This window comes from Agelaius phoeniceus, chromosome 3, assembly GCF_051311805.1.
Source record: "Agelaius phoeniceus isolate bAgePho1 chromosome 3, bAgePho1.hap1, whole genome shotgun sequence".
Classification (NCBI taxonomy): Eukaryota; Metazoa; Chordata; class Aves; order Passeriformes; family Icteridae; genus Agelaius; species Agelaius phoeniceus.
This window is the reverse complement of record NC_135267.1, coordinates 29,249,075-29,264,483: the sequence shown is the minus strand read 5'-3', so window position 1 is coordinate 29,264,483 and position 15,409 is coordinate 29,249,075. Positions and strand designations below refer to the sequence as shown.

General features: G+C 35.2%; 1 protein-coding gene across 2 annotated transcripts in view; it reads right to left on the bottom strand.

Annotated features, from left to right (window-relative positions):
* CSMD1 (CUB and Sushi multiple domains 1) overlaps positions 1-15,409 on the bottom strand; it is a 1,075,408-nt gene that overhangs the window by 500,718 nt on the left and 559,281 nt on the right. The gene's annotated exons all lie outside the window — the stretch shown is intronic.

Sequence of the window (15,409 nt, the reverse complement as noted above, 5' to 3'; positions counted from 1 at the left end):
TACTTACTGACTGCATTTCTGTTTGTTTGCCTACTTTTTATTTACTGTTCAATCTGTGATTTGTATTCTCCTCACCTCCACAAGCCCTTTCAAGAGCTTCAAAATGATGCAGCTGCTGGGTGGTACAGATGTACTCTATTTCCACTAACATGCTGAGAATAAAAATGATTATTTGTTCATTAACGTTTCATGCCCTATTTTTCAAGATTTACTTTCTCCACACCTGTTGAAGGTTTTGGATCTTGTGCAGCTTATCCAATAAATCAGGCTTAGTACCTCCTACAAATTTCACAAAACCATTGTCTTCCAACTGGTAAAACTACTGGCTTCATCTTTTACATGAAGCTGTATCAAACAGGAGTTTCAATTTTTTTTTTAAATAAAAGAAAATACAGAAATTGTTACTGTATTGCTAAAAAAGAACGTTAGTCGTGATATATTCTCAAAGTTTGTTCTTCTCTGCAACATAGGCTAGGTAAATCCACATTGACCATATTTATGAAATACAAACCAACTCAGCTTTCACCATGTTAAGCGCCAAAAATCAGTGATTAAAATTTTTTAATTAATTCCCCAGCTGTGGATATAAAATGAAGTATTGTATATTTTACATGAGTGTTTTCAGATTAGGCATTCTGAAACTGAGTCCCAAAAAACCACAAGTGCAGTTCCTGTCACCTTGCAGTCTGTTCAGTGTCAAGGACAGGTGCTCTTTGCAGAAGAGCCACACCTGTCAGTATTGATCTGAATGTCAGCATGAAACCAAAATGCTTTGAACATGACCATCTCTGTGAGCACCTGCCCTTCATGAGGACACAACTCCCTGCTACACACAAGACTGTCAAGCACCTGTCATAAGCAAGGAATGACTGTGTTATTCTGCACTTCCAAGCTAAGTGGCAGAAGTTAACGTTGCTGTCTCTATTCAAGCCACATGTAGAAGGTCAGTTAGGTTGGGTTGTTAAGAAGTTGGTCAGGGGCTGACGTCATGGGCAGCTCATGCCAGTGATTTAATGCAGAAAACTGTAAAATGTTAAACCAAACGACACTCAGGGGGAATATACACAGTCATTAAATATAAGGTGTAGAATATCAAGCGTGAGGTGGAACAGAGGGAAGCTGAGCCAGGTCTCTCTGCAGGACCTCTCTGCCTTTGAGGAAGTTGACAGCTCCTCCCATTATGTACCCAACCTGATGTTTGCTCTGTAAACCAATTTGAGAATTCATGCTGTGAGTGGCATGGTGCTGTTCTTTGGCTGCATTCCCCAAAACTACCCTCTTACCCTGTGACAGCCACTCAGCCACAAAATTAGACAAATTCCCACTAGATCTCTAGTGTCTTATGAAAAGCTCACTTTTCATGATAGACTGGATAGACTGTCTTTGTTCAACACTGAGATCAGGAAACTCCATGCTGTTGTGGATATTTCTACCTCTCTATTTAATACAAATTCATGTTCTCGATTTGGATCTTTTCTGAGCATATTCTGCAAGGATCTGCTCTGAATATATTTACCCTGATTTCTTCATCCTACCTTTAAAGATCCTAAAGGGCAGCTGGATTTGCTTTGTACTGGCAAATGCTAAAGTGAGTGGAATGAGAGTCCAAAAACAAAAATGTAAAAATCCATCCCAGAAATGGAAAAAGACACATTTGTTCTTGATTCTCATGATGGAACCTATCACAAAGGGTGGTCTACAAAACTGCATCCCAAGGCAAGAAGAGAGCTCCTTCACTTCACTTGTCTGGAACCATACGCTCCCCATCTTGAAGGGGACAAGTTCTCACATGATTGATTGGGCACAGCTCTTCTCTTGTTTTTATAAGAATTCCTGACAAAGTCTGGTTACAAGAATGGTTGTGGCTCTCTGGGTTGGCTGGAAGTAAGATTAGCCAGTTGTAACTTAATAAAATTCACAGAAGACACAAACTCATATCTATGCTTCTTTTCTGTGTTACATTAATTGGGTCAATTTTACAATTCAAGCAATATTCTTGAACTCTCCCCCATGACACCATAAGAAACTCAAATAAAACCAAACACTGACATGGGGACCAATAGATGACCTGATTAACACTGAAGTTGTCAGGGAAACAACAAATGTCTGCTACTGTAATGCTCTTTTTCATTTCACAATGTCAGCTTGCAGCCAAGAATATTTGCAGAGGTTTTGAAAACAAATCAAAGAATAATTAAAAATGTTATATTTTCTAAAAAACTAAAAAAAAATTGATTTATTTATATTATCAAAGAGGAAGCTGTGACATTACCATTTGCAAGGACTTACTGGGAACTGGAGTCTGGTAACAGTTTTTCAGTCTTGTAGACAAAGACAGAATTTTGTGTCTGGAACCTGAAGCTAGCTATGTGTGGAAGCTTGGAAATAAGGCTTTCTTTTAACAATAATGACAATTAACAGGTTACAAAACACTCTGAAGGACTGGAAAACACTAAATCAGGGTTATGTAGTATTTTTCTGAAAATAATATGCTCTTGTTCAGGTGAAGAACTTTCATGGTTTCATTTATACAGGGAATAGTTTATTATTAGAATGGGCTTGTCTTGTTCCTACTTGAACAATGAATGAATGAATGAAGTTCATATCTGTTACCTGAATTTATCAGAGTATGATAATGAAATAATACTCTTGTTTTATATACTTTGAACACACAGGAAACTGTTATCATGCCTGAGAAGTAAAAGTTTCTGAAAGAATAACCATGTTTGGAGCAAACAGGATCTGAACACGCTTTTTAATATTTTCATATCAAACATGTAATCTTTTCAATCTTCTGGAAAGTATTATTATTTTTTTTTAAAGAATAGATTCTCTTTTGTTTTAAACCAATCATCAGTGTCTAAAATTTGAAAATGACTTGAGATTCTCCCAGTATAGAACCATTTAGAATGTGGATAAATCCCAAATATAAATAAAACTCATTAGTTCAGCTCTCAAGTCTACGTAGATTTGCAGGGATTTACTGCTACTTACTGTACACAGAAAAATTAACATTTTTAAGAGCTTTATCTAGCCCAGTGGGACTGCAATGGATTGATTTCAAACACAGCAGCTGAAGCAAACACACTACCCTTTTTTTTATTACCATATTTCTACCCAGGGGGCAGCATGCTAATTCTAAATATTTATTATGAAAACCTGTATACCAGTTTCTAAGAAACCAAGATTTCTCTTGATAGTTGCCCTCTGCAGAAGAGTTAAAGCACTCATCTTTAGAAACTCTCCTCATAAATAGTGACAAATTCTGGAATCCCACACCTTAAATACTAAATATAAGGTCTGCTACTTCAAAGGATTTTTTTCATACCATTGAAGAGAGAAAGCTACTAGAACGTCTTCTTGTATAGTCAGCCTTTAGATCTAGGTTCTGTATATTAAAATTAAAAATCCTACCTTATCTATGGGCTGTATGTAATAATTTATATCTCGTGACACTATTAATTTAAGACACACATCCAATCTCAGTTTAAGAAATAATGAGATGGAAAATTCAAAGTCAACTTTGAAATTTCCTAAAACAACAAAACCATTGATTCTTTCAAATTTGGAAACAGATTTGGGCTTTTTGTCTTAGTCTTTAATTCCATGGTGTGTTTAGCTAGATATGATATGGTGTTTTCTCTGCATGGGTGCATTTAGATGCTCTAAACCTTTACCTGTGAAACTGCTTTCAGATGAGACAAACATCCACTTTTGAATAATCTTCAAATTCTTTTCTAATTACATGTCTCCTTTTCAAACATTCTTTTAAAACTGTAAACAGTCTGTCTCCAGTGTTCTAATTTTGTTCTAACATTGGTTTGTATACACCTCTTTAACATACTTCAAAAAAAGCTTGTTCATTGCAATACTGTACTGAGAACCAGGTAAGAGGGGCTCACATGAAGGACTTGAGCACCTTCTTCATTTGCTATCACTGCTGAGGTTGTGAGGACAGCATTTTTTATATCATTCGATTTTTGTCATCAGTTTTCAATTTTTAAGTCTATCATCAAAAATCATATAAACTCATAATTGATTTGAAATGAAATTCACTCCATATGAATATTAGAATCCATAAAACTCTTATTTGGGAGCCAGTCTGTTCACTTCATAAACGGGTTGCAGATGATCTACAAATAAAGTTATTTTCCCTCCTTTTTTTTTCTGGTATAATTTTATAAGACCTTTAAATAATCATCATGGCTCCACCAAAGTAGTTGCAGCTGACAGATGAGCTGAAAGAGTTGAACCTGAGTATATGAGAAATGGGACCACAAAAGGTATTGGTAGAACCTTGTACAAATCTTGTCTGAAGATAACCATTACCATGGTGTAGCAACTCTATGAATAAAGCATGCATAAGAGCCGGATTTTAAAGAGAAACTCAATTTGGGATACATTCCTTTATTTTCCCATATAATACACACAACTCATCTCAACATATGCAGCAGCAGTTCTACTGACCTGAGTTGCTTTAAGTGCACAACAGTAATTCAGTCCCACAGTCAGAAATAGGAGCATTTGATGGTATAATTAAAAAGTTATGTCAATGTTTATGTACAAGTGGCTCAAACTGAAGATGACATTCTTTAGTCTTGAGTGCTTAACTTTTTAATATTAATGATACTTTTATGAACACGGAAAGATGACAAATGACAGTTCAATAAATCTGCATATATGCTCTGCTAGAATATATCCTACTTCTGTTCTTGCATGTATTTTAAGCTACACTGCTCTCACTTCAGTCAGCTAAAAAAGACAGCTTTTGATTATTGTGATGATGCAACTAAATTCACAGTTTAGCTTTTTATAAAAGCTCTGAATACAAAATAAAACCATATGATCAGTCTCATCCAAATGCAGACAATCATGTATCTCTAAATGGGATTTTAATTTAAAATTAAATAATCCTGTGTTACTCAGTCTTCACATAATATTTTACTGTATTGTTTCTAATCAAAATATTTAAATATCAGGGTCACATCATTCCAAAAAAAAGATTTTTTTCTAATATGAGCACTGGGGAGGAAAACTTGCATTTTTTTCCTGTCTCTTCTCCTTTCTCCATAAAAGTGGGATGAAATAATTTGCCAATCTTATCAGGACATGGAATAGTTTTTCAGTTAATATGCCCATCAGCATCCACTGTTTAAAAAGGAACCATTAGTACTTCCATTTTTGTTTAGATGGTTTAGATCTGAAATTATCACTCTTCATTGTGGTGCTGCCACAAGCTTGGCAAAACTAGCAAAATCCTTCTGTTTTCTTTTTATTCACATCAAATTGCCTTCCTCACTGATTGTCTTCTCCCCTGCCCGTCTGGGAGTTTGGATAAACAGAAACAATATCTCATTCACCACTACACATCATATCTAAACTTTTTTAAAACATCAGAGATGCATAACAGCACAGTATGTTTTAAGTGCAGATCTCTGCAGAAAATCCTTTAAATCCAATCACTAGCCTACTGTGTAGGCATTTAAAAAAGAGTAGCCATCAATAAACATGTTATTTAAATTCAATTTAACATTCTTTTAGAGTCAAAGAAACAATCAATGTATTCTGTGTGCTAACTAAACAGGGGTACCAGGGGCCAAGGTATTTATTAACTCTAAGAACAGTTCATTGGCAGCTTCACTCTGAGCTGCTGGAGGTCACAGCACTGGTCTCAGCAGAGAAAACATGCAACAAACTAATGAGTAGTTGGCCTAACAAACTTGCAGTGGAAATTCAGGAAGAGTTTTTTGGGAGGATTATGTCTACTTTGGTATATATTGCTGGAAAGGAAACAACCCAAACTACTAACAAATGTTTTTGTTGTCATGTACCATGTTTTAGCAACTTTCAGCACATCCAGGAAAAAAATAAAACAAACCTATATTCACACTTGATTTTTACATTGTAAAAATCTACTCCTCTCTTAAAATGTGATGAACAATTGCTGAGATAATTTGATATGCTGGAAAGTAAGAACACATTCAACTATGCTAATACCTACGGAATAATTTTTCGTACACTTGGGTGTTTGAAAGCATATGTCAAAAAACCCAGAATGTATTAAAACCCTCTATATCTTTTAGAAAATGGCAATAGTTAATATTAAAATTCTAATATATTTGAAATATAACATAGAAAACTACAGTGCTTTAAAAGAGCTGTTTGGTAAATTACCATCCTTCATCTTCACTGATCCTCATAAGAAAAGATGCCACTGCCCATGTCAGGTAAATTTAAACCATGATTGATTTCCTTTCTGATATTACTGCTAAACTAGGTACCAGTGTCAAAACTAGAATTTGGTCTGAGGTCCAGGGAATAACTATCTTTTTGTTTCCCAGACTGATCTAGTAGTCCCAATATTGATCGTTGTTAATTTTGATTTGACCAGATGAACTGAACTCTATTACTTCTACAAGTTTGAGACTTCATATTTATATGCAGACAGATATTAACAGCAAGATTTTCTCCATTAAACTTTTTCCTTCTCATGTGGTAACACAGACCTCAAAAAAAAAAATATAGACTGGAAAGCTCCAGTTCAAATTCCAGTTGGTTTGGGTTTTTATTTGTTTGTTGGGTTGTGGATTTTTCTCTTTTTTTTCGTGCGGGATTGTTGGTTTGTTTTGAGTTTTGTTTTGTTTTGTTGGGGTTTTTTAATCAGTGAGTAGGTGTAGTTTTTTCAGGACTACTGTGATTATTGCATGCAAACCTAGAATCCCCAGCAAAAGGGGAGGGAGGGGAAGAACTTAATGTAGCGTTCCAGAAGTCAAAATATCTGTATGTTTTGTTTTACTCTTTGGGTTGACTGCATTAGATAGATACTGTGTAAAACCAAGAAATTTAGCAACTCATAAATATCTCTAAGTTTCTAATCTGACTACACTGATACGAACTGTTTCATCATTGAAACATATTTTCCTGAATCCAATGTCAAGAATTTTGTGAGCAAATGAAGCTAATGGTATAGATATTCTAAAATAATGCAACACACCAAGTAGAAGGATATTTTAGGAGCATGCTGAATCCCCAGGGTTATAAAATCTATTTAGAAAGACAGTGAAGTAGTGGTATTTTAAGCAATCTGAGCTCTCCTTTAATGTATTTAAACCATGCTCACATACTTAATTTAAAAGATCTAACTCTTTTTTTATGTTCTTTTAAATGTAGTAGAAAATTATACTATGGGTCACAGTGCTTCCTTAAGTGAGTTCTCTCACTGTTATGTTCCTGTCAGTTTGTGATGTGCTATGAATGAAGCCTTTATGCCTCTTCAGCACAGTAGGCTGTAAATTAATAGGTGCAAAGAAAGCAATAGTGTTCTGTGAATTAAGTGTCAATTTAGTGCCTCTGTACTTCTCACTTCATACAGGACTCACATGCTGGTGTTAACACCTAAGTGGTCTCTGTGTCCTTACAGCTAACACAGGCAAGAGATTATGGGTTCAGTCACTACTATTAGCATGGAGTACATTTACCCTCCCATCTCTTTTAAGGTCAAAATCCTTGCAAAACCTTCAACATACTTTTATACATACAGATACTAATATGTATTTTAATATATATATTTAGCATGAAAAAAATGACAAGAGATAAGTGATGCATTTCAGATATGCTTTCTTCAAATACAAGCCCAAGAACTTTTGCAAGATTTCTATGAGAGACATTATTGTAAACTAAACATATTTATTGAGATATGTCTTTGCAACAGGAGTCTAAACAATCTTATTTTTTCTTTAATCAGTTTAACCTCAAGATAATATACACATATATGTATATATATACAATATATAATAGGAAGGAAGACTGTGGTCCTTATTTCTTCCAACATTTCATTTCTTTCAGTGCAATGCAAAGTGACTCAGAGATCACATACAAATTTGGATGCTACATTTCAGCTTATTTTTGAAACCACTACTTGCACTTTTTTTTCTTCTCTTCACTAAGCCCATTTCAACAATTAAAAACTGCAGGTTCACCACTGCAAATAGCAGAGCTCATCTCCTTATATACTTACTTATACTTACTTATATACTACATTATTTAATATACACTTAAATAACAAAAAAACTCCACAGCAACCAGACATGTTCCTCTGTATCAAAACATTTAAAAAAAAATGCCACTAGGATGCTGAAAGCAACAGCAAGACAATGCCCAGGATTGTGGAAATAAATGTAACCTGTCTTAGGACACCAATTTCCCTGCAGCTATGCTTTCTTAACCATAGTCAGGTTTCATCTTCTCTCCTACATAAATTTTAGGGAGGGTGAACTGTTCACTACCTGTCTAATCCACACTATATTTTTTTTTAATTTCCATAGACGCCAAAGATACTGAGCAGTGTTCACTGTATTTCCCCAAGCCTGCTAACAATTTACTTACAACTGTGGATAATTCATTTTTTCAAGTAGGCATTTGAATGCCTGAAGAAAATCCATTTTGGAACATGATGATTTTGATAAATATAGCCAAGTACAAGATATATCACTGATGATATCAGCTTTTTAATCCTTATTATAGAAAAACAGTAGGAGCGAAGAAGCTGTTTATCTAGACATGTTTAGGTTTAGTAACGGCTTTAAAAAATCCCAAAAAACTGGCTATAGACACAATTAAAACTTGCTATTTCCCACTCAGGGAATTTTAAAAGACTCTGGAGAGCAATACTTTTAGAACTGGAGTACACCAATTGCCTGTATGACATGTTTAGTATACATAGCTGATGTCCTATGCAAAACACTCTGCCAATTCTCTGTATAAATTCCCTAATATGTGAGTGGGGGTACTCCTTTCTGAGACTGTGCTTAACAGCTCTGAGACCAGTGAGACATTCTCTCCAAGATCATAAAACTCCACAGGAACTCAAGTTCAGCACTGTGTTTGAAAACTTTTGATACACTGTTTTGATTATGACTAAAGCACATGGTTGACTTTAAAAAAAAAAATCTTGGGATATTTGTTTTTCAACCCTTTATCTACCAGAAACCAGGATCAACTATGATTTGTCCATTCTTTTTTTAGGATAGCTTGTAACAGATTTTAAGCTTAAAACATTTAACACACCAGGAACTGCTGAGGAAGAATGCTGAAAAAGGATTCATTTGTGGGAGTGAAGGGAGCAGTGGGAGCACAGATATTACCGACAAAAAAACAACTTGGAGAAACCTGGAGAGACAAGCATCAGTACCAAAGGCAGCAACTGACAGGACTCAGAAGATGAGGAAAAGATGTATTCCACTGAGCCTTTTAATGGGACAAGGTGTTTGCCATATTATTTATTTTGGGGATTTTTCTGTCATTAATTCAGTTTTCAATATGCAAATACCTTCCGATGATACCTTCCGTAGTAATACTTTGAACAAATCATGTATGGAAAAAATCTCTTAGTATAATGTATTTAATTAACAGAAATTTCCTTCTAATCAGGTAAATAAACATATTATGAATTACAAAGTCTGCAATGTTCTGTCAGAATCTCTATATTTTTTAGTCTCAAAAAGCTCTTCATACAGGCACAGAATCTCCATTAGCCACTCACCTTAAAATTTCTTTGTCCCTCCAATGTATCTTGGGGGTTTGGTACTGAATAGTGCTGTGCAGTTTTAAATATTTTTGTGTTGCTACATATATTTAATAGGTTGGGTTCAAGTGCTAGATAACTTTATTGCTAATTTTCACATGTCATAGATTATGTAATTTTACATGGTAACTGAAAACTTTGCAACCTGAAAGTCAACAGAAAGAATTCGAGGGTAACTATGCATCACTTGTTTTCCTGAAAAAAAAGATTCATGGCAGGTCAGACAGACAAGTTATTCAGTAGAGAAGCTTAAACCTATTGGTTTCCTAACCAAAACAGATAATAGGGGAAAGCCAGTCAGAAGCTAGAGAAAGATAAGAGCTCCCAAAAACTAGCAGGTAGCAAGAGAACCCTTTACCAGTAACTCCAAGACAAGCATATAACACCAGAGTTTCCCTGGTAACACAAAAAAAGGAATGATGGTCATGATGTCTCTAAAGAGGCTAAAAAAGTAAGCAATGACACATAAATTAATAAAAATTGAATAGTTTCCTCAATTTAAAAAGCTGGACTCTAACTGTCTTCCCTTTGCTGCGTGGCCATGACATATCTTTTCTCACCTGATGGAGAAGGAAACAAAAAATAGTGTCATATATTGGCACAGGTACGTCCCAAGCCTTTTTCTGGTGTAGTACTTTTTTATTGAAGGTGATCCACAAGTGATGCATCTTTTAACAGCAAACCAATAGATGGTGCTCTTCAGCTGTCTAATTATGTAATTCTGAGCTAAACACTCAGCTCAGATGTCTGGATCTACTGCCATAGGTGTCTATCAAAAAGGTGATCTAGACCACTCCATTACCTCACGCATCACTTTGCTGTAGGCCTCTCACAAGGAGGGTGGTAATTAAGATAACAACAGATCTATAAACAGGACAGAAAGCATGCAAATTGAAGTCCTACTATTTTGAAATGTATCTGAGTGTTTGGACTGGTGTATTTACTAAGAAACACAAAACAGTATCCAGCTGTTATAGGAGTTATAAATTAACACAGAAACAAGAAGTGAGTTTCAGGTGACTCCTGGTACTTATGCCAAATTGTATGCCAAGATTATAGCAATTCATTAGTGCTGCTTCCAAATCACTCTTATATCCACAAAGTTTTATGGCCTTCCACTATGATATTGAAATGATTTATAAGGAAGTCAGAATAACCTTAAAGGTAATTTTAAATAGCATTAGGAAATTAATTTAGACTAAAAAGTATGAAGTGTAGTTCATTCTCCTACATTGGCAAATACTGACAAAAATATGAAGGATATTAATTTTGGGTTTAAATTGAAGCACAGTAAGAAAAAAATCAGTATTATAAGGTCAAAGAGAAAAAAAAATTGAACAAAATTTGTTCAAAATTAGAATTCCTCATTAAAAAAAATAATTGCAGTATTATTCTTAGTGTCATAATCACCTTTCATGCACAGTATAACAGTCTAAGATAATTTGATGATTTTTTAAAAATCATGGCCAAGTGACACTTACATGAAAAAGCCTGAGCTGGACCTACCTATGCCCATGTGAATTGTCCAGCTTTACCTAACCTACACATGATCATAAAAAACCCCAGTCTTCTATCTCAAGGGGGAGTCTTGGGAAAGATTAAGATATTTTCAATAGGATGCTTTCCCTAAGTAATAGATTTCTTTTTCAAAACTCTGTTCAGCTAAAGTCTAGATTTCTAAGATACTTGAGATACTTCTTAATACTATCTGTAGATCTACCTTAGATTTAATTTTAAGTACCATATAACTTATGCAGACGTATTAAGGAAGTTTATGTTTGGAAGTATTTTAAAAGTTACATTCAATGTTCAGCTTATTTTTTTATATTCTAATAATTATCAACACAGAAGCCCTTCAGACTGAAAAGATCAACAATTTGGTGGACTTGGAGATGGGCTTCACACATAGCAGAGGCAGCCTTTCTGTTATGCTCTCAAAAGTACTGTTTGTGGTATTGCAAGCAATAGATTATCAACTCAAACAAAACTTATTTTACACCTAAAACTCATTATGTAATAGCAAACTTAGAAAATTGTTAAAATCCAAAAAGATTTCTTTCACCTATAGTCTGATAGCATTTCTACTTTTTTTTACAGATTAAAAAGGCTTTTCTATGTCATTCACATTCATTTTGCACTCATGTTCCTCTTTGAAAGCCTGTTGACACTTCTATTGATTCAAAAGAGAATTAAAAATGTGGTCACCTATATTCATTCAAGATCCAGAGCTATATAACTGCTCTCTAATTGAAAAAAGCAACAAAACACTCAAAACAAACCAAAAAATCCCCAAACAAATGAATGTTGAATAGCTTTAGACATTCCAACTGTATAATGTACATAAAAGAAATAATATCTTCTAACTCTTTTATAAACTAATTCCATTAGGATGGACCATATGAGTGATTTTAAAAATCAGAAAAGCTAAACAAATCTCTTCTTCCTTATTAATGCACTGGAAAAGAAGCCAAAGATCAACTATATAAATCAGAAATTTACTGAACGTCTTATAGAAGGTTTAAAAACATGCGTGGCATAATACCTAAATTAAAATATTAGTATTATATAGGAGAAAGATGTAGAATCTATATAATTACTATAACATATCTTATATACATATCCTATAGATATATCAGATTACTGTCCTTCAGCATTTAGATTCCACTTGTCCTTGCATTTCCATTGCTTTACTCAAAAAAAGCATGACCATTCTTTTTTTACTGCAATCATGCTGGAACTGCTTCTAACCTTGCTGATATGTTTGGAGAGGGTGATCCAGACATATTGCATCACACACTAAAAACACTAAAGAATAATCAGTCTGATATTACTTTCTTATTTCTTCCTCTCTTTCTCACTTTTACAGTGCTCATGTATGTGTATTTTTTCACTTATTCTACAGCAATTATTCCTTTAAGGGAAAAAAACCCAATCCTAATTACCAGACCGTGCTAATGGAATATGTGACTCCTAATACAGAATTAATGTCTAAAGCTGTTGACATGATGCCAGATACAATAAAAGGGAGCAATTAAAAAAAAAGTCACATTTTTAGATGATAACACCCCTAGACCATTAGTTTTAAGTATGGAACAACTTCCCATTTAAACACACAGCTGATTTTAGCATATTACAGAATGCACTACATTTAGCATGGCTCTAATGTCACTATGGTAACTGTTCTGGCTTAAATATAGCTGAATGTGTAGCTCCATTCCAAGTTTTCCAATAATCCTTTAAACATTTCTTATGAAATTGCTCATAGCTTCTCCAGGCTTTCATCAGTGATCCTGTACTAATCCTGCACTGAAATCACTGATACTACTGCTGTTCATGGTATCTTCATGCCATGGAGACTGGGATGAAGTGCAGCCACAGCAAATTTGCTGATGTGTGTTGTCACCAAAATGTGTGGTGTCATTGACACACCTGAGAAATAGGATGCCATCCAGATGTACCAGGAAAAGCTTGAAAAGGAGAAGTGGATCCCTGGAAAGCTCATGAGGGTTGAAAGTGCCAAGTGTAAGGTGCTGCACCTGGGTCTGAGCAGCCCCTTGTATTAATCCAGGCTGAGGGACAAACAGACTGAAAGCAGCCCTGCCAAGAAGGACTTGGGAGTGCTGGTGGATGAGAGGCTGGACATGAGCTCCCATGTAAGGCCCTAAAAGCCATATGTGTCCTGGGCTGCATCAAAAACACCATAGCCAGCAGGGCAAAGGAAGGAATTCTGCCCCTCTGCTCCAGTGAGACCCCACCTGGAGTGCTGCATCCAGCTCTGTGTCTCAGCACAGGAAAGACATGGACCTGTTCAACCAAGTACAAATGAGGGCTACAAAAATGAATGAAAGCTTGAACACTTCTCATATAAGAAGAGGGTTGTGGCTGTTCAGCTGGAAAGAGAAGGCTCTGTGGACATCTCATTTCAGCTTTTCAGTACGTAAAAGAAGTTTATAAGAAAGAGAGGAACAGTGTTTTTTAGCACAATCTGATTTGATAGGACAAGGAGTAATGATTTTAAAGAGGGTAGATTTAGATTACATATAAAGAAGGCATGTTTTGACAGTGAGGGTAGAGAAACACTGGAAAAGGTTGCCCTGAGAGGTGTGGATGTCTACACCCAGAAACATTCAAGGTCAGGACTGAGCAATCTGATCCAGTTAAAGAAGTCCTTGATCACAGTAGAGGGGTATTACTAGATGATCTTTTAAGTTTCCTTCCAACCCAAATTAAATTATGATTCTATGATCTTAGAAACACAAAATAAATCCATGTTTTAGTGATCAGTGCTAAATAAAGATCTCCAGCATACCACAGAAAACAAGAAAAATGTTGAGATTAAATTCTAGGAGAAATAAAATTCTTATTATATCTCTGTTCCAAAGTAAAGCTGACCAATATTGCATGAGATCAATGCAGAATGTTTCCAATACCTTCTGCTCATATTCTACTTAATTTATTACCGGAAATCAAAAGCACAAGTATGTTGTAAAATGTTTAGGGGATTCGCTTGAAATCAAATGGACATACTTTTATGTTTTGTAGCAAACTTGCATTAGTTCTTCCCCTTCAAGCTTTCAGTTTCTGATCCTCAGAAGCCCTAAGAAGAAAATTTTGCATTGATGACTGTTGTGCATTTCTGTGCATGAGTGAGAGGCAAGGGGGTATTCACATATTGTACTTCAGACATGAGCACTTAATTTGATACCAAGCTGCTTCACTGACTGCCATTACACCTTTGCTTATGTGGAAATGTTGGAGAGTCATCTTGTGATGATGGTGTTAAAAAATTGAGTGCCAGACAGGGCTAAGGGATAAGGGGGTTTTACCCAGGTATTTTAATAACGATCATTATGGTGCACCATTTTGCCAAGGCGGGATGCGCTGTGAGGATGCACACACACAATAGATTTCATATACAATTTATAGACTTCACAAATTAGCATATCTAACAAAGATTCCCCAATGGGAGGCCTGGATGAATGTCATGATATTCCTCTGTCTGAGGAATTCTCCCCTGGAAGAGCCAAATCTTTAATTTACAGGATATGTTCTGGAGAGGACCTTGGTTTCCCAAGATAGCGTTGGGTTTTCTGGCCTCCTACTACAAGGTCTTTAGGATGTTTGATCTCCTGGCCTAACAAAATACTAGGTCTATGCTAAGTTATTGGACTTAAGGAGCTACAAGTATGCGTGCTACGAATACTGAGGATACATACAGGTTATATAAAAAGTATATAAAAGAAAAGGCAAAAAATCTTCTTGGAATCAGTGACATAGATTTGCATGTGTCTTTAAACCAAAGTTTTCACATAGTTGCCAAGTATAGTTACCACACATTTTTATTGATAGATTTTCAAAAGATCAGATCTAGCTATAACTTCACAATTATCAATATATTGCACTGTCTAGCCAGTTATGACATCAAAATAATAGTAGGATTGCTTCCTATCTCTAGAAAGGCATTCTGAAGATAATAATCATCAGTCACCTGAGAATATCTACATTTTTCTAGGCTAAATTTTATAGCAATAGCGCACATAATGTCAAGCACAAGACATTCTCAGAGATGAAAAGGATGAAAAACCTGCATATGTAAGCTGCAAAGAAATTATAATACAAACTGTTCCACAACTTAATCCATTCCCACAGGCAGAACGATCATCTTTTACTTAGTACAGAGAACACAGATTTAGTATTACAATTACAAATCCCTAATATTGCTAAGCAAATGGTTTTAACATCACCTAACATAAGGGAATAATGCTTGCATACATGCATACACATAGTGAGACTGAATTACAGCCTGTTTAGAATAAGATGCCATCT